Below are 18,794 nucleotides of genomic sequence, written 5' to 3' on the forward strand. Positions count from 1 at the left end.
GAAATGCTTGGTTAAACTGAACCTAGAAGGTACTAAGTTTTCATCCCATTCACTCCGCATCGGTGCTGCAACAGAGGCTGCTGGTGCAAGTTAAAAGGGTATTAAAATTTGTAAGATTGGTAAATGGGCTTCTAATAGATACAAGCTGTATGTTCATCCTAATTTGTTGTAATTCATTTTTTTTTTCTCCAATTCAAGACCCAAAGGTCGTTTGGCTGATTGGTCATTCTTTTATTCGTTGGGCGCAGAGGAGAGCATCTGGTGGGAATTATTCCGAAAATCTTACATTTAACGTTGAATTTTTGAATATTTTTTGGTTTGGTATAAGGGGCATGAAATTGATGAATTTAGTTTCCAGCTTGAAGAAGTTTCTTCTGTCTCACCCCTATCCTGATCTGATAATTATTCATATTGATGGAAATGATCTGGGTAAAATAAAAACTTTAGATTTGTTATCTCAATTTCGCATTGAATTTTCTTTAGTTAGGAATCTGTTCCCGCTTTCTTCTATAATTCTTTCTGAGATTATTCCTCGCCTGATTTGGAACTCTAGCCAACTTGTGTTCATGGAGAAGATTAGGAAGAGAGTGAACCGGGTGATGCAAACATTTTTTCTTGCTTCGGTTGATTTCTCATACAGGCACATTGATTTAGAGGAATTCACTAGTGAACTATATAGAAAGGATGGTGTTCACTTATCAGATGTTGGTTGACTTGGACATTTTTAATGTCGTTCTTCAGAACATGATTGAGCAATGGCTGCGGTGTTTGGGAGGGGGCTCATATTTGTAATATGCGGCCGTTTGGGAAAAATCGCCCAACATTGTTGGGTGGATTTTGTTTTTTTATTATCTAAAATTACAGGTTTATTGGTTATTATGATATTTATTAATTTCATTCAGGAAACCATTAATAAAACACCACGGTCATTGTTACTCCAATCTGGTGTTTGTGTATTTATTTATTATAGGTATTTGTTTGTTAATCTCAGGTGGGCTTTATGCTACCATGGATTGCATCAGCAATAAAGCCCCCATGTGGATTCCCCTCTTTTGTGTAATGCTTGTCCTCATGACTTTGGATCTGCCTTTGCTTTGTCCTAGTTTCTTGAATATTGCTGTCCAGTCTGGAGAGACTACTTTTGAGAACCATACTTCAAGCATATTGAATCTAATCCATAGGATTTCAAGGTGAATGTTTTATGGGATAGGCCACCAGTTCTTTCCCTAAACTATAGATTAGTATGCTATGTGTTGCCACCCTCCCTCAAATTGGAGCTAACTATAAGAAGGGATGGTTTCCCATGACTACAATTTTAAAAAGCAGTGTGATCCCAGAAATATAGTGATCATCCATGTCTTTTAAACGCCAGATCTTAAGTTCTGAGTACTATTGGAACCGTTGTGAAGTCTGGATCGTCATTAATTAAACATGTTAACAAATGGTTCACATATTTACTACAGAGCAGTCAGAGATATGATGGTTCAATAAAACAGCTGTTGAAAGTAGTAGGATGGAAACAGGAAAGTGGATGTCTAAAAAACCCCTAAGTAGCCGGTTTGAAGCTTTAGAAATGCAGACATTTCCTGATCACTGCTGAGTCTGAGGGAGTCATTTCCAAACTACTCCCTACTAGTCCAGTTGTAAACAGAATAATAACAGAATTAGGACTGTTTAAGTCAATCCTGTATCTAAGAACCCACTTTCACTGTCTGATTATAATTAATTACATATATTACAATAACTTCGGCACACAATAAAGTCTTATGCAAAAAAGTATGATATCCACTTTATTAACCAAAAAATAATAGATACACAACATGCATTTGTGTATACAGTATATCGATGTTTCAGCTATAACCGAGCCTTTATCAAGATTTATCTAAATTAGAACACGGGACATATACATGGTCCACTGATTTATTACCTCAGTTCCTAGATACACATACTATAAAGGTAGAAATAAAATTGATTTTCTCTTTCATTTGAGTCACATTCATTTGGTCATTATTTCATGTTCACAACAATACCATGTTTTCTTTTTTTCTTAAGTATAGTACCTACTCCATACACATCATATACACAAATACCATCTATCACGCCCTCACTACGCTCTAATATCACCTCTCACACGTGAACCCACATGGCCCTGTATTGTGTATGGTGCAACTTCTATCTAAAGACATCTAGATCTCTGGTCATATTTTGTGTCCACCATGATTGTTTTCTTGAAATTTTTATTCCATCACCGATAACCACTATTATTTCATTATTTGTACCGCTTATTATCTTTAGTCTATTCTGACTAATTAATGTATATATCCTGTGTACTAATTTAGATAAACAGTGATAAAGGCTCAGTTATAGCTGAAACATCGGTATACAGTATACAAAAATATATGTAGTGTATCTATTAATTTTTTGTTATTAAAGTGGACATCATGCTTTTTTGCATAAGACTTTATTGTGTGCCGAAGTTATCATATATATTGCATTTTACTTGAGCACACCAAAAGGACAGTGAGCTACATTATCATTTTTGCTATAATTAATTATAATTATGATTATAATTAGAATCAATAACAAACTTTCCTAGAAATGCTTGTTTTCCAGATATTGGTAAGTATAAATAGGCTGGCAATAACTTGATGACGTAGCAAAATGCTTGCTCGTCAGGTGAGATAACTTTTCAGTAGCCTTAAAAGCATTGTTCTCGGCAGCACATCGTCCTGTGTAGTCAAGGCTTGTTGATGAGAACGTGATGTTCGGTGGTCACAGAACAAACATCTTAAAGATCATTCTGTGCTGTCATGCTGTGTAAGCATGCTATTAACACTAGAACTACTGAGGTAGTCATTTTGACTACTTTGCACCATGTATTTCTATATAGGTGTCACGAGTCCAGTAGTTCTAGTGTTAAGCGACTGCTGATTGGCTTTCATGTAACCGATCACGGCTGTTAGTGGCCACTTTTCGGCAGTGTAAATGGTACCTAATAAATACCTCCAACTAAAGACTGCAACATATGATGCGCCCGCGGGATATCTGGGGTTAGTCATCACCGGGCCGGTGTCGGTTTGGGATGTCACAGCGGCCTGGCCTGGTTTTGTGACCCCAGTGTCAACTAAAAATAGGGAGTTAGGGATGATGAGAGTAGTAGTTATTCGTGACACCACCTGTGGTATACGGCCAGTTATTAGCCGCTACGGAAAGTCTCTCTCTTACGGGGGAGATGGTGACGCAGCTTAGGTGTTGCAGCTCTCAACAGGTAGAGCTAGGCCCCAGGGAGGAGGTTGCAAGTAGTTGTGCACCCCAGTGTGAGAGTGCAGGGCGCGGGAAGGATCAGACAACACAGCGGATGCAGTTTAAATTGTCTACTCACTAAGTTGCTCCTGCCGTTGAACTGCCAGACTCCGCTGTGATGGGCTCCAGTTGATCCTGGATAGTTCGAAGGCCAGAAATGGTAGGATGCTCTGTGAGCCCTTCCTTCCTCCCTGCACTGTGTTGTGCGAGTTCATGCGGCTTGGAGCTACGCTGGGACCTGAGTCCTGGGGGCTGATTATGTTCCCCCTCCCATATAGCAGTCAGCGTGAGTCCGTCGATGGGGTCGCCCTATGGTCCCAACTCCTGGCTCTATGTGCTGCATTTCTGGGACAGAAGACTTGAAATCCTCCACCCGGTGGATTCTGCTGGCAGGCCGTGAAATGCCCACCAGCCTATGGCTCCACACCCTGAGATGTGCGCCGCTCCTGAGGGAGCTATGAGCTCTCCCCTTAGCGACTGCATTCTCCTGCATCTCACTTCGTTCCTGATGGTTTCTCAACTCACCTGTGTGTTTGTGTGTGGCTTGTCTCTCCTCAGATGAGTCGCCCCACCCACCTGAACACCTGAGCTAGTGGGTGGGAGGCCCCAGACGATGTGATGACCATCCTAAATGACCCTACCCTAACCCCATCCTGGTTAGAGGGCAACTGGATTATGTGTGTTTGTGGATTGTGAATGACTGGCACCGACCTCCTCCTTACCCGGGATAAAGAATGCACCTCTGGGGAGGCGCAGTACCCTCTGGCGACTGAAGCCTCAGGGGCGCCACACATACATCACTCATAGGCTTCTACTGTAGAAAAAGTATATATTGTATACATATATACTATGTCCCTTTTCATAGTAAAGGGTAGTAGACTGCGTGGCGTCCCTGAGGCTTCAGTCTGATTTGAGACTGATTTCACACTACTAGAAGTAAAGAGTAGAAGGAGGCAGGAAATCACAGCAGAAAGACATAGACTTCAGCCCCAGACAGAGCACTAACAACAACTCCCTGGGGGGGTCTCTGTGACCCAGTTCCCCGGGGGGGGGGGACGACCGAGCAGATCAGTCAGTCAGAGACACAGAAGGAGAGAGAGAGAGTACCAGAACACCATGGACTCTTAGAGGCTGGCAGACTGGAGGGAACCGGACCCGGGTGGACTGGGAGTAGCTGCAGATGGTCGGGTGAGCCAATGAGACTGAGGAGGACACGGCAACCGAGGGATAGCTTACTGAACTGGTCCTTTGGAGGCCGGCGCAGACAGGTTGCAGATCCCTAGGATGGACCATACTTCATGTTGCTTCATCAATTCTGCAGGGCTGCGGGTCGACTAGGTAGTCCGTGGGCTAACCCCATTTGAATGGGATACAAGGTGGAACTGAGTCCCCAAGTCACTTCATGCCAAGGGGACCCACATTACACTATGAGCGCAAAGGAGAAAGGTCTTACATGGTCACGGACATCGGTGGTTGATCCTTGCTTACGCGAGATCGGCTAGGACCCAGCACAGCAGGTGATTGGTACCCCAAGGGCAGCCTTCTAAAGAACTGTGAGTAAAAGACATGGACCCGCAGCTGCTGCCTCGGCCTGTTATTACCGTCCCCATCGCCCCGCGCTTCAGCACCAATGGCCCACTCCCCAGGTCGCCACAGTCCTCCCCGGGGCACACTCCACCTGTGGGGAGCTGGACTATCTGGGCCGTGTTAACATTAGCCCCGGAGAAAGGTAAGATCTCGCAGCAGCAGCTAATCCCTGGCTGCACACCACGAGTGGCGCTGCAAAGCATCCCCCATCCACATCCAACAACGCTCCTGGGAGAGGAGAAGTCGCAGGAGGGGTCAGCGGCCGAGACCCCCAGTCACCACTGCTACCAGTGACGCTTCCTAGGGACCATTCACCCTCCTTCCATCCCCCTCTACACCGGACAACCTTGCACCCACATGTTTGTCTTTTCATGTAGCCGATGGGGCCATGGAGCTGGGTCAGGCCAGTCACAGCAGCAACCCCAAATACCACTAGCCCGGTGACGAATAAACCCCCTAGGCCCCGTGAGGCGCTACAACTGCATCTTACTATACAGTGAAAAAGAATATCTTGGTGCATACTGGACCAGCATATAAGAAAGCAGCATTTTCTGGCGTGCACTTGGGGGGTGTCTAATAACATATCTGGGAAATACGCCTCACGTAAAAGAAATGTAAACTTAAGCCGCATTTGAAGGAAAGTGCAGATGCCAGGCTGTGAGGGCTCTGCCCTCCTTCCCCAGAGAGACAGTGTCTGTAGACTGCTTCAGGCAGGATGTGCGACACTTAAGGGTGCTTTACACGCTGCGACATCGCTAATGATATATCGTCGGGGTCACGGTGTTTGCGACGCACATCCGGCGTCGTTAGCGACATTGCAGCATGTAACACCTCTGAGCGACCTAAAACGATCGCAAAAGAGGTAAAAATCGTTGGTATTGGAGAGGTCGCTCCAACACCAAAAATCATTGACAGGTGAGTAGCGATGTTTGTCGTTCCTGCGGCAGCACACATCGCTATGTGTGACACCGCAGGAACGAGGAAACTCACCATACCTGCGACCCGCCGGCAATGAGGAAGGAAGGAGGTGGGCGGGATGTTTGGCCCGCTCATCTCCGCCCCTCCTCTGCTATCGGGTGGCCACTTAGTGACGTCGCTATGACGCCAAACGAACCGCCCCCTTAGAAAGGAGGCGGTTCGCCGGTCACAGCGATATCGCTAGGCAGATAAGTATGTGTGATGGGTGTAAGCGATGTTGTGCGCCATGGGCAGTGATTTGCACGTGTCGCACAACTGACGGGGGCGGGTACGCTCACTAGCGATATCGGTACCGATATCACAGCATGTAAAGTACCCTTTACTGTACTCTTCAGGGAAGCATCCACCAACCCGCAGCCGGTCGCCATCTTGGATGTATTAGATAGACACAGGAAACTGGAGAACTCTTGGCAAAATATCTGTAACAGGTTTATTAATTCTTTCACCTTCACGATAGACATGGCCACACTTATATGGTTCTGCTGCTGCTGTTTAATTCTTCTGGCATATCCCACTGACTGGGGCCGAGTCCTCCAGCTGCCAGGCCTATGCCTCCGCTTCCCCCCTGTTCTCTCCTCGGCTACCCATAGTCCACTCACTGTCTCGGATGGCTTCTAGTCTCTCGACTCCCTTTGGCCCATCCTGAGGAACTCTTGCTCTGGATGTTCGCCTAGTCCCTGGAGTCTTCTGAGCCTGACCCGAGGTGAGCCATAGACTTCAGTCCCTTAGAGGATACCTCAGTGGTCCCTGATGGACCCAAGTTACAAGGCCATGTCTTTACTCAAGGAACCCCACTACAGAATTGACTCCCTAGAGATCCATCTCTCTAGCCAACCCTCTGTCCATCTGTCACTCTTCCCACCTCTGCTCTAAACTCCCTCTCTTTCAAAGGAACCTAGCTTCACTGCTTCATCTATTCACTATCAAAGTCTATCTATATAATATTCTTATACTTTACATTACACTGTTAACACATTAATGGCACATAACGGGTAACACTTCACATTACCATACATGTGCCACCCCTGCAGCGGTCGAACTGCTCGGATCCAGGGGGTTGCTGTGGCTCGAGGGTTTCCGGACCTCGGGGCTTGCGGCCACTTCAAATGAAAGGTGGTATTTACAGGGGATAAGAGTTTGTGACGCCACCTGTGGTTCGCGGTAAGGGGAGTAACGCCGCTGCCGATGGGAGTACCTGGGGGAGATGGAGTGGGGCAGCCAGATGACGTTCCCTTTATGGGTAGTGAAGGCCCCAGGACTCTGGATGATGAAATGCTGGTGTAGGGGAGCGCAGCGCTGGTTGGAAGCAGGGGAGGACCACGTACTCACTCAGGCATTGTTGGTGATGATGCAACCGCAAAGCAGACTCTGACAACAAGGTAAACTAAGTCATTGGATGCCGCTGCCCTCTTGGGGAAACTTGTCCGGGTATCCGTCCCCTCTGGTACTGCCGGGTGGTCTGGAGCCTGCCTCCGTGCACAAATTAGAATTGTGCTGGTGGTCCACTGGCTTAAAGCTGTCCGGTCCCCGCTCCCTACTTGTGGGTAGTGGAGCTGCGCTCTCGAGGGCTCTCGCTTGGGATTTCTGTGGGCTGCGTGGGTTGGAAAGCCCTATCCCCCTCTAGCGCTAGTGCCTCTGATCTTTGAGCTTCTTAGGGACAGTCCATAAAGTCACTATCTTCCACAGGTTAATTGCCAGGTTGCCTAAAGCTACTCCCTGACCTAGGGTCCTGTACCCTGCCTTGATTTTGGTCCCAGACTGGTTATTAGGCTCAAGCTGCTGACCGTCCTCCAAGACCGGGTCTAGGCACTCAGCCTTAATACCCTGCGACCGGGTCTCCAACTCCTCCGGGCCCAGACCACTGTCTGTGACCCAACCTGTTACATACAGGGAGCCACCACTCCCTCCAGCTCCTCACTTATCGAGGGCTAACACTACTCTGTTCTACTTCCCTCCCACCAGTCTGTCTGACCCCTAGGTGGGCGGCCCTATTCCAGCTAGGCAGCCCACTGTTATGCCTGACAGGGTGTGGTGTAAGGTGTGGTTGGGATTTGGACGCTGATGGAGGCAGTACCATAGGTTGGGAACCCAGAACCATGGGCGGTTGAGTCCTGCACTAAAGACTAGAAAGTACAGTACCCTGTGACGCCCTGACTAGTCCAGGGGCATCACCTACACATAGTTATTACAGCACAATACACTTACAATAGATTTCACCACACCTCAGCGCTAGGTATCACTGACTGGTACACAGTCTCGGCTCTGCTACGTTGGGAAACCGCATCCTCCCAGAGCAGTAGCGTCCACATAAAACACTCTTGACATAATACACATAAAACAGTATAAAACTCAGTAGGAGTGGGGGCAACATGACCACCTTCTACACGTTGACTCTTTAAGATCTGTGATGATAAATGATTTCCAGTCAGTACATACGTGCCATCTGCAGTCATTTAATAGCCTGTATAGACAGGCCAACCACAATTCAAATGTCCAGAGAATGATCAGTAATAGATAGAGATGAGTGAACCTCAGTCTCGAGGCTCAGGGTTTGGGCTCAGAAAATTATGTGAAAATCTCCCTGATGAGTATTGCGTTGTGTTCGTGTCTGAGTGATGCGCAGCGTTGTGCGTGCTGCGGGAAGTGTGTGATCAGCTTAAATTTTACTTACATTCTGCCCTCTGAGATATAATGTTCACTGAGAAATGTAGAAAAAAAGCACCGTCCACCCACCTCCAGAAGTCTTCTGCTTTCAACCCACAGCAAAACACTTACGGAGGTGGGTGGGTGGTGCTTTTTCAATTTCTCTGTGAACATTACATCTTAGAACGCAGAATGTAAGCCAAATTTCAGCCAATCACACACTTCCCGCAGTGTGCACATTTCTGCGCAGCACTCAGACACCAATACAGCGCGATACTCTGTAGGGATATTTTTCACATCATTTTCCAAGCCCGAACCCTGAGCCTCGAGCCTGAGGTTCGCTCATCTCTAGTAATAGATAGTTGTGTGCGAAGAGGCCGCCATTGTTCTTGTTACAGAGGACGATGTGCTGCCAAAAATGATGATCTCTTTAATCAGCTCAAAGATAATATCCCCCCACTTACCTCATTCGTCGGGTATTCTGCAGCCTGTTTACACTCACTGCCCAATTATATGGAAAAATGCTAAGATTATGCGCCCTATAATTGTGCAATATAATGCACCTTTAGCCTTAGATGAAAGGTCTGTTTGCTCGTGGTATTGGCTTGACATTCTTATATACTCCCCGATATGCTTTTGCTGCTGACAAAAAAAACTGTGGAAATATAAAGCGCAATAGGGTCTTACCTGGTATATACCGAGAGAAATGAAAGATTTACACTCACCTCAAAGAGTTGTGCCAGTCACAACTCCTGTATAAGCATGTGGTATTAAGGTGAATTCTGCTGCAGCCCCCGTGGTAGATAACAGAGAGTAATAATGGAGAAGGGGTTTTATGCCGCGCTATTCACCAGGCACAAGGACGAGAAGATATTCAATGTTCCTTTATTGTAGCTTGAGTCAACGCGTTTCAGGAGCTCTGCTCCCTTCATCAGGACATAAGGCACAAAATGAACATATCTCTATATATATGTTAATTTTGTGCCTTATGTCCTGATGAAGGGAGCAGAGCTCCTGAAACGCGTAGACTCAAGCTACAATAAAGGACCATTGAATATCTTCTCGTCCTTGTGCCTGGTGAATAGCGCGGCATAAAACCCCTTTTCCATTATTACTCTCTGTTTGCTGCTGACTTGTTACAGGGATAGAAGATCCATGGTGCTCATGAGACCATATGCAGAGACTCTCGGCTGTATTCATTGTACCACATGGCAATCTGTCATCATCGGTAAGAAGAGCCTCAATTCTTTTCTAGTGACTGTCAAACAGAGGTCAGGCAGCAGAAAGACACAAAGTATGTAGTAACACATCCCAAGAGCTGCGTAAAAGGCTAAAAATACCATCTATTGTTTCATGTTCTAACAACATCACATTCACATGGGAACATGCAGAAAGTGTCTCGTGATTGTGGACAGCGGACCTTCTTTTTGATGGTTTGTTGCTAAACTGTTCCTATAATAAATGTGTATATACTAATGTTATTTGGTACTTCAGATATACACTTTGAATATGTATTAACAGCTTAAAGACTGGGTGTTTTTTTTGTTGTTTTTTTTTGTTTTGTATTGTTGCGCTTTAGTTTTTTCCTTTTTTTTTTTATTTACAGCGTTCATTTTACCATAAAACTGAGTAGACAGTATGATTCTCCAGGTCAGTACAGTTACATGTTTAATTTTTGTGTTATTTAAGTGGTGAAAAAAATCTGAGACTTAAACAAAAAAAAAAAAAAAAAAAATCTTACTTGTGCCATGACTTTCCGAGAGCCATAATATTTTCAATTTTTGGGATAAAGGCTGTGTGAGGGCCTGTTCTTCTGCTTTCTGAACTGATGTTTTTATTTATATTATTTTGGCGTACATATGATGTTTTGTTTTGTTTTGATGTTACATTTTTTTGTTGTTGTTGCAGCAGGAAAAAAATGGAATTCTGGTGTTTTTATTTTTTTTTCTTGTTATGCTGTTTACCAATTAGATTAATTTTATATTTTGATAGATCAGACTTTTACAAACGCAGCAACACCAATGTGGTAAAGGGGGGAGATTTAAACTTTTATTTCTTTTTATTTTTCATATTTTTTAAAAAATAGTTTCTACTTTGTACTTTATTTAATAGTCCCTTTAGGTAGCTTGAATCTGAAATAGTCTGATGACTTGTTCTATAAACAGCAATGCCACAGCATTGATGTATATAAAAGAAATCAAAGTCTCTTTTGAACACCGCCCATGGGCTAGTTTTCACAGGAATACTGTGATGACAGACTCAGGGGTTATCAGCAGACGCCTGGCTGTAATGACAACTCATCGGCATCCCAATAAGGGCTCAGAAGTGGGTTCTTCCCATGCGAACACATGTTAATGACGCTGTCAGAGATTGACAGTGTCATTTAACAGGTTTATAGCCATTAATGGAGCACCCCTCCACTCTTGGCTGTTAGAGGCAGATGAAGGCTGAACGATTCAGCCTTCATCTGCAGAGAAAGATGTGGGTTTGGCATGCAAGCCTGCATCAAAGGCAGGGAAATGACTCATGGCGTACATAGCACATCATGGAGGGTAAAGGGGTTGAGCATGGTATCAATGGACTAAATGTATTACGTAATAAATAAACAAGTTTAATAAATAAAATAGGTCACAATGTTTGGACAATTTCTTAAGAAATATATATATAAAAAGCTGCACTGTATGAACTTGTTAATACAGAGATCAACCAAAAAATAGAAAAACAGGCAGGCCAAAAGTGGCACCTGTATAGCACACTCAAGGCATTACAAAAAAAGAAGAACGAAAGAGTAAAGTGCAAATGCATATTTTATTGAAGAACAACTGGCATGGTTTAAAATTGGCAGCAAACCCAAGCCGGCAATGTGAAGTAAAGTTTGTAAAATACAATTCAGATTGATATACAAAAGAAGGGGAATCTGAAAAACTGGGTCCTAAAATGTGTCATAATGTATAAATGCACAGAAGCACCCCAAATGCAAAGATCATAAATCCAGGGGTTTACACATATATGGATGTACACAAAGAGTCATCTAGACCAGCACTAAATGAGTTGAAGTGATAGAATTATACACTCTGAAAAAACAGAAATATAATAAAATATCAAAACTGTACATTTAACAGAGATGCTGGTACCAAATTGTAAGGATTCTGAGATGACAGAATATCATTATAAATGCAAAGCCATATCAGTATTAAATGCAGGGATTGACCACAAGGTGGTGCTAACAAATGCTAATGCAAACCATGGTTGTTAGGAACACCAGTAAAGACAGACCCACTTAGATAAATCACATACCCATGAGGGTTACAAAAACGGGCTTGGGAAGCAGTAGAGATGACCCCCTAGGAAAGAGCCCCGACGCAGCGTTTCACGATCCAGCAGGTAAGATCATTTCATCAGGGGGGAGAAAAGGAATGGAACAGCATCCAGCAGCCATATGCATTTAAATATGGCGCTCGGTCGCTCCAGCTGCTCCGCCCCCACTGCGTCACGCGAGTGAACCAATTGCGGCCGGTCCCGACGCCGTCAGCTGTCAACGCCCCTGATCGGCATGCGCGGTAAGCGGAGACGCGTCACCCGGAGACCGCGCATGTGCGCAGGCGATAGTGACGCCGACAGAGCCGGGCCAGCAAGCAACTGATGCACGCGCGCGACAGGGGGAGGAAGAGCGGGAGCGAGCACATGAAACCACACTTAGACAGATACAAACAGTGTGAACCCAGGTGGGAGACACATCAGGATTAAAGCAAAACAAGGAATCCTTTTCGGTAACGCTTCCAGGCATCCTAGATGGGGCACACAGGAGGAATGGTAAATAGATAAAGCGTCCATGTCCATTATCCGATGTCAAAGGATGTCAATTCCATGGGTGCCAGCAAAAAGGAAAAATAAGTGTATCTAAAAAGTAAAAATGAACAAAAATGAAATTAAAAACAAGGCACAAATACCAGGGGGATACAAGGAGAAGGCAATCATCTCAAAAAGGGTGCAAAACTCAAATACTCATTAAGGCCCCCCGGGGATAATGTTCCCAAAGTATAAATCCAGCGTGTTTCACGCTGGGCAAGTATTTTGCACACATCTCCACCCCTCGCCCCCCATGTATGACATCAATGCCCCTGATTTTCAGGGACATTGGGTCATAGTCATGGAAGACATGGAAATAGCGGGGCAAAGTTTTTAAGGTGGAAATGTCAACCACTGTCCGGGCCGCAGCAATGTCCCTCACATGTTCCCTCACACGTCTGCGCAGTTCCCTGCTAGTGAGACCCACATATATCATGCGGCACCCGCACGTGGCATTGCTGGTACCGCACGATACATAATGGCGAATATCGAAACTGCGCAGACCATCAGCAGAAGTAAAAGAGGAAGTGCGAAGAACATTGCTGCAGGCCAGACAATGGCCGCAAGGGAAACAACCCCTAAGGGGAGTGCCAAGATCCAGAAAGGTAGTAGGCCGGTTTGGAACATAATGGCTCCGTACAAGCAAGTCACGTAAATTACGTGACCTGCGGGCGCGTCATCAAGGGGCTTTTGGGTAAAAGATCACGTAAGGTAGAATCGGAGAGGAGAACATCCCAGTGCCTGCTCAAAATAGATCGCATATTGGACCACTCGTGGTTATAGGTAGAAATAAAACGAACCTGGCCAGGATCCGAGGAACCACTGGATTTAGCCGCATTACCGTAAAGTAAAGTGAATTGAGGGGTATGCTTCGCCCGTAAATAAGCCTGCTTAATGCTTCTATTGCTGTAGCCCCGCTCCTGAAACCGAATTTTCAAATCTGCCGCCTGCTCCTCATACAGAAGGTCAGATGAGCAAATGCGTTTCATACGTAAAAATTGACCGGTAGGGATGGCCCGAATAGTAGACTGATCATGGGACGACGAGGCATGAAGGAGGGAGTTGACTGAGGTCGTTTTACGGTAAACATTAGTTTGAATAATCCCTCCCTTGCCAATCCTGATGTCAATGTCAAGGAAATTCAAATGCCTGGCATCGTACCTGTGGGTTAGCTTAATATTAAATGGATTCATGCCAAGTCGTTCCATGAACTCGTCAAGTTGCTCCGCCTTGCCCGTCCACAAAATAAACAAATCATCAATGTACCGCAGCCAGCACTGCACATGGGCATCGGCCGGCCCACCCCCGTCACAAAGCAAACCCCTCTCCCAGTAACCCAGGAAGAAGTTTGTGTACGAAGGCGCGCAGGCCACGCCCATGGCAGTGCCGCGCTGCTGCAAATAGTGTACATCCTTAAATAAAAAGAAATTGTGGGTGAGGACAAAACGGAGCAACTCAAGGATAAGGTCACACATCGGGCCATCCCGACCGGAGTTCCAAAGAAAATGTTCAGCGGCCTTGAGGCCATCCATGTGACGGATACAAGTGTAGAGGGACTCAACATCTGCCGTAACAAGTATTGTGTTCTTATCCACAGAGATGCCGTCTATCCTCCTGAGAACGTCAGTTGTGTCACGAACATATGAGGGGAGTGTCTCAACCAGAGGTTTTAAATAGTAGTCTATAAATTGACATATTGGTTGACACAACCCCTCAATGCCGGACACAATGAAACGACCAGGAGGACAGAGAGCATCTTTGTGGATTTTTGGCAGTAAATAGAAAGTTGGTATCTTAGGAAAACGTACTGTGAGTCCCTCTACTACTTGCTTACTGATGATCCCTTCGTCACAGGCCTTACCGAGGATGGCCTGAAGTTGAACAGAAAAAGTTGGAGCGGGGCTACAGGGGAGCTTACAATAAGTGGACCTATCACGTAATTGGCGAAGCGCCTCTTTTTCATACATAAGAGCCGGCCAGATCACGATGTTTCCCCCTTTGTCCGCAGGCTTAATTAAGACATCATCCAATTTATCCAGAGATTCGATTGCCAACCTCTCAGTATGAGTTAAATTGTCATACCGACGTCTCCTGGGCAAATGTTCAAAATCAGATATCACAAGTTTTGTAAATATCTCAACGGCCGGACAAAGGGACAAAGGGGGAAATCTCGTGGATCTGGGCATGGCACAAGATGGAAACTCACCTTTAGTGCTCGGTACAGCTTGATCCAGAAGTTCCTCAAGATCCTGTATGGCCTGTTGTTCCTTACGATCCAGTGGTCCAGAAAAATGTGTGCGTCTATTGTGTAATTTGGTAAGAATGACCTTCCGTGCAAAAATATATAAATCCTTCACCGCTGTAAAACAATGGAAGGAATTAGTTGGTGAAAAGGAAAGTCCTTTTGACAGCACATCAATTTGGGAAATGGAGAGGAGATGTTGAGACAAATTGATTACCTGAGGTGTTCTACATTTATTCACATTAGGTAGTTGTTGTTTTGACTTTAATCTAGTGATAATGCCACTAGTTTGTCCAGTTTCACCATCAGATTCCTCAGTATCGCTGGGACCAGGAAACATACGTCCACTGTCTGCACTTGTTCCCCTCGTCCTAGAGTAAGATCGTGATCTTGATCGGCGTCCAAAGATATTGGAACGCCACTTATAGACCCGGTTCTGTTGGAAATCATTTTGATCACGTGAGAATTTTTTTATTTTTATGGTTTTGATATCTTTTTCCCAGCGTAGCAGATCAGCTTCATTCTGGGCAGTAAACTTGGCTAGGGCTTCACTTGACATATTCTCTTTAATAGTAATTAGCAATTTCTCCATCTCTATCTCCATTTCCGAAATTGAGGCAGTGTCCAGCTCACCAAGGAGATTTAAAAAACCTCTCGAGCAGGCACTGGAGAGCTCCTCCCAACGTGCTCTGATGGATTCGTTGTCCACCTGAAAAGATGGACAGACCTGAACCCGCAAGCCCCGTGGAATATGAACTTGATTTAAAAAAAATCCGTTAGTAAGATCAACTTCTCAAATGGGCAAGCAGGTCAGAAGAAATAAAGATATACAAATGTCAATGGATTTACATTTCAATATATTGCTGTATCATTTAATTCATAAGAAATTGAGGCATTTAAATAAACCTGTCATCATAAAAATGCTGTCCAAACTGCAGGCACCATGTTATAGAGCAGGGGGTGCTGAGCAGATTGTTTATTAGTTCTGTGGGAAAAGATTGAGTATAACCTGTGTTTTAATAACTTAACCCTCTGTTCTGTCTGCTCTTTTTGGTCCAGTAGGTGGTCCTAGCAGTGATTGACAGCTTTTTTTCTCCCCTACGTGTGTATACAGCAATAATTATCAATGACTGACAGTTATACGGAATGTTTTCCAGAAACCTGTACATCATACTACTCAGCTCCCCTTGCTCTATAACATGGTGCCTATAGATTGGACTGCATTTTCATGGTGACAGATACTCTTTATGTGTTCTGGTATTGACAGAGCACTTAACTAACCTCTATCTCCTGATTTCCTTGATCAGCATCAGCCTATTTAGCTTGATTGATACTTAGCGTTTATTTCCTTTCCCCAGCATCTGACATCCCACAGACAGTGAGCTATCAATCAAGCTAAAGAGGCTCCTGTATGGAGAGGAAACAAGTCCAGGAGACTGAGGATTGTTAGGTGCTTTGTCACGCCCAGTGCACTTAACATCTGTCACGCTCCCCGGTTCCCGGCGCCGTCTGTCACTCACCACTCCAGTTCCCGGTCCTTCTGCCCAGGGCCGGCGTCAGCACGCGGCATACCCGGGCAAATGCCGGGGCCCTGGAGAGCTGGGGGGGCCCACTCGGCCTCGTCAGTTCTGCTGCCCCCGGGCCGAGTTCCGGGGACAGCAGTCCTTGGCACTGGAAACTGTGGCTGCCGGCCCTTTAAGGCCCGCAGACCACAGCGTTCACTGTATTCTCCTGCATTGAGCATCATCTGTGGGCGGAGCTACCGCCCGGCGTCCTGCTCGGTCGCACAGATGAAGGAGTCTCACAGTGCCAGCCAGCGACCCCCAGCACATCGCTTCCCTCCGGCGCTGTGTGGGCCCCATCTGCACCGTGACCTGATCAGTATGTGGGACATCACTCCCTCCCCGCCCCTCCCTGTCCCCCCGTGCGTGTGTGGGCCCTGCAGAGCCGCGTGTGTGGGCCCCCTGCAGAGCCGCGTGTGTGGGCCCCCTGCAGAGCCGCGTGTGTGGGCCCCCTGCAGAGCCGCGTGTGTGGGCCCCCTGCAGAGCCGCGTGTGTGGGCCCCCTGCAGAGCCGCGTGTGTGGGCCCCCTGCAGAGCCGCGTGTGTGGGCCCCGCAGAGCAAGGTGTGTGTTTGTATGTATGCATGCAGCAGAGCAGTACGCGTGTCTATATGTATGTATATATGCAGCAGAGCAGTATGCGTGTCTGTATGTATTTATATATATATATATATATATATATATATATGCAGCAGAGCAATATGCGTGTCTGTCTGTATGTATGCATGTATGTATGCAGCAGAGCAGTATGCGTGTCTGTATGTATGCATGCTGAGCAGTATGCGTGTCTGTATGTATGCATGCTAAGCAGTATGTGTGTATGCATGTATGTATGCATGCTAAGCAGTATGTGTGTATGCATGCTAAGCAGTATGCGTGTCTGTATGTATATATGCAGCAGAGCAGTATACGTGTCTGTATGTATGTATGCAGCAGAGCAGTATGCGTGTCTGTATGTATGTATGTATGTATGTATGCAGCAGAGCAGTATACGTGTCTGTATGTATATCTGCAGCAGAGCAGTATACGTGTCTGTATGTATGTATGTATGCAGCAGAGCAGTATGCGTGTCTGTATGTATGCATGCAGAGCAGTATGCGTGTCTGTCTGTATGTATGCATGCAGAGCAGTATGTGTCTGTCTGTCTATATATATGTATGCAGCAGAGCAGTATGTGTCTGTATGTATGTATGCATGCAGCAGAGCAGTATGTGTGTGTCTGTCTATATGTATGTATGCAGCATAGCAGTGTGTGTCTCTGTATGTATGCATGTATGATGTGTATCTATGTATGTCAGTGTATATGACTATAGATTTGTCTGTTTATATGTATTTTTGTGAGTTTGTCTTTAAATATGTATATGTACGTGTATGTATCTGTGTATGTGTGTGTGTCTGCGTGTTTATGGGGCCTACTGGGACTCTTCCGCCCGGGGCCCACAAAAACCTGGAGCCGGCCCTGCTTCTGCCCCCCTCACTCTCCCTCCTCTGCATCCTCCGTGCCTCCTGCCCACCGGTCCCGGCGTCCCCCTGTGACCCAGGACACTCTGTCTGGTCCCCCTGCATCTCCAGCACTGCTTCCTGCTCTGGTCTCCGGCACACGAGCCTCGCGCATACGCATTAGGGCCCGCACGGGTTCACTCACCTCTTCTTAAAGGGCCAGCATCCCGGAAACAGGATATGGTCTATTACAGGTACAGGGTATATTAGGACTTCCTTTCCATGTGAGCAGTGCCTGATCAATGTGTTCCCATAGCTAGGTGTTCAGGTCCCTCTGTGTCTTGTACCCAGATTAACCTTGTCTCTTCCGCAGAGCCCGTCTGCCGTCCTGACCTGGTCGCAGAGTGCCGATTACTCAGGAGGCGTCCGGTGACTGTTTGCTGAGGATCCTGCCATCTCCCGTCAGACTGAACCCGTCACCTGGACTTTACCTGGAAGCTCCAGCCTGCACGTCCTGCTGGATCCGGACCTCGTCGGCTGTGACTACTCGGCACCTGTACCCAGTTCCCGTCATCTGTCCTGCCTCCGGTTCCCGTTGGACTATTAGTCATCTCCCATGCCGATCTCTGAAGGACCTGTACCCTGTACTCCCTGTGTTCCGGCTGCTGTGCATTTAGGCCCTCTGGTGGGGTGACCAGACAGTCCCTGTATAGAGGTTAGTGTCGCGGGCGGAGGAGGGGACGCCGCGCTCTCCCACTGCTCGGGTCCGGCTGCCGCTGCTGCTGCGGCCTGCTGCTGCTCGGTGGCTCGAGCGATGGGCCGGATCCCGGGGACTCGAGCGGCGCTCCTCGCCCGTGAGTGAAAGGGGATTGGTTTTTGGGATGGTTTATTGTCCGTGACGCCACCCACGGTTGTGGTGATTATGTGGACACCACCGCTGCTCTGTATGGGGATCCCGGGAGCGATGACAGGGAGCAGCAAAGTTGTTGGTTCTCCCCTCCGTGGGTAGGGGGTAGTTGTCCCAGGGCCCAGTGATGAGGTGGGTGATGAGGGATGGCGGGGCCGGTGCAGGGCTTGGTGGGGTGCAGGGACGCGGGGGCAGCGCTGTGCCTCACGGCACTGTGGTACTCACTCAGCCTGAGACGGGGACACAGTTCTCGGTAAAACACACGGCTGGAAAGACGGTTCCCAC

The sequence above is a fragment of the Anomaloglossus baeobatrachus genome, chromosome 6 (assembly GCF_048569485.1).
Source record: "Anomaloglossus baeobatrachus isolate aAnoBae1 chromosome 6, aAnoBae1.hap1, whole genome shotgun sequence".
Taxonomy (NCBI): Eukaryota; Metazoa; Chordata; class Amphibia; order Anura; family Aromobatidae; genus Anomaloglossus; species Anomaloglossus baeobatrachus.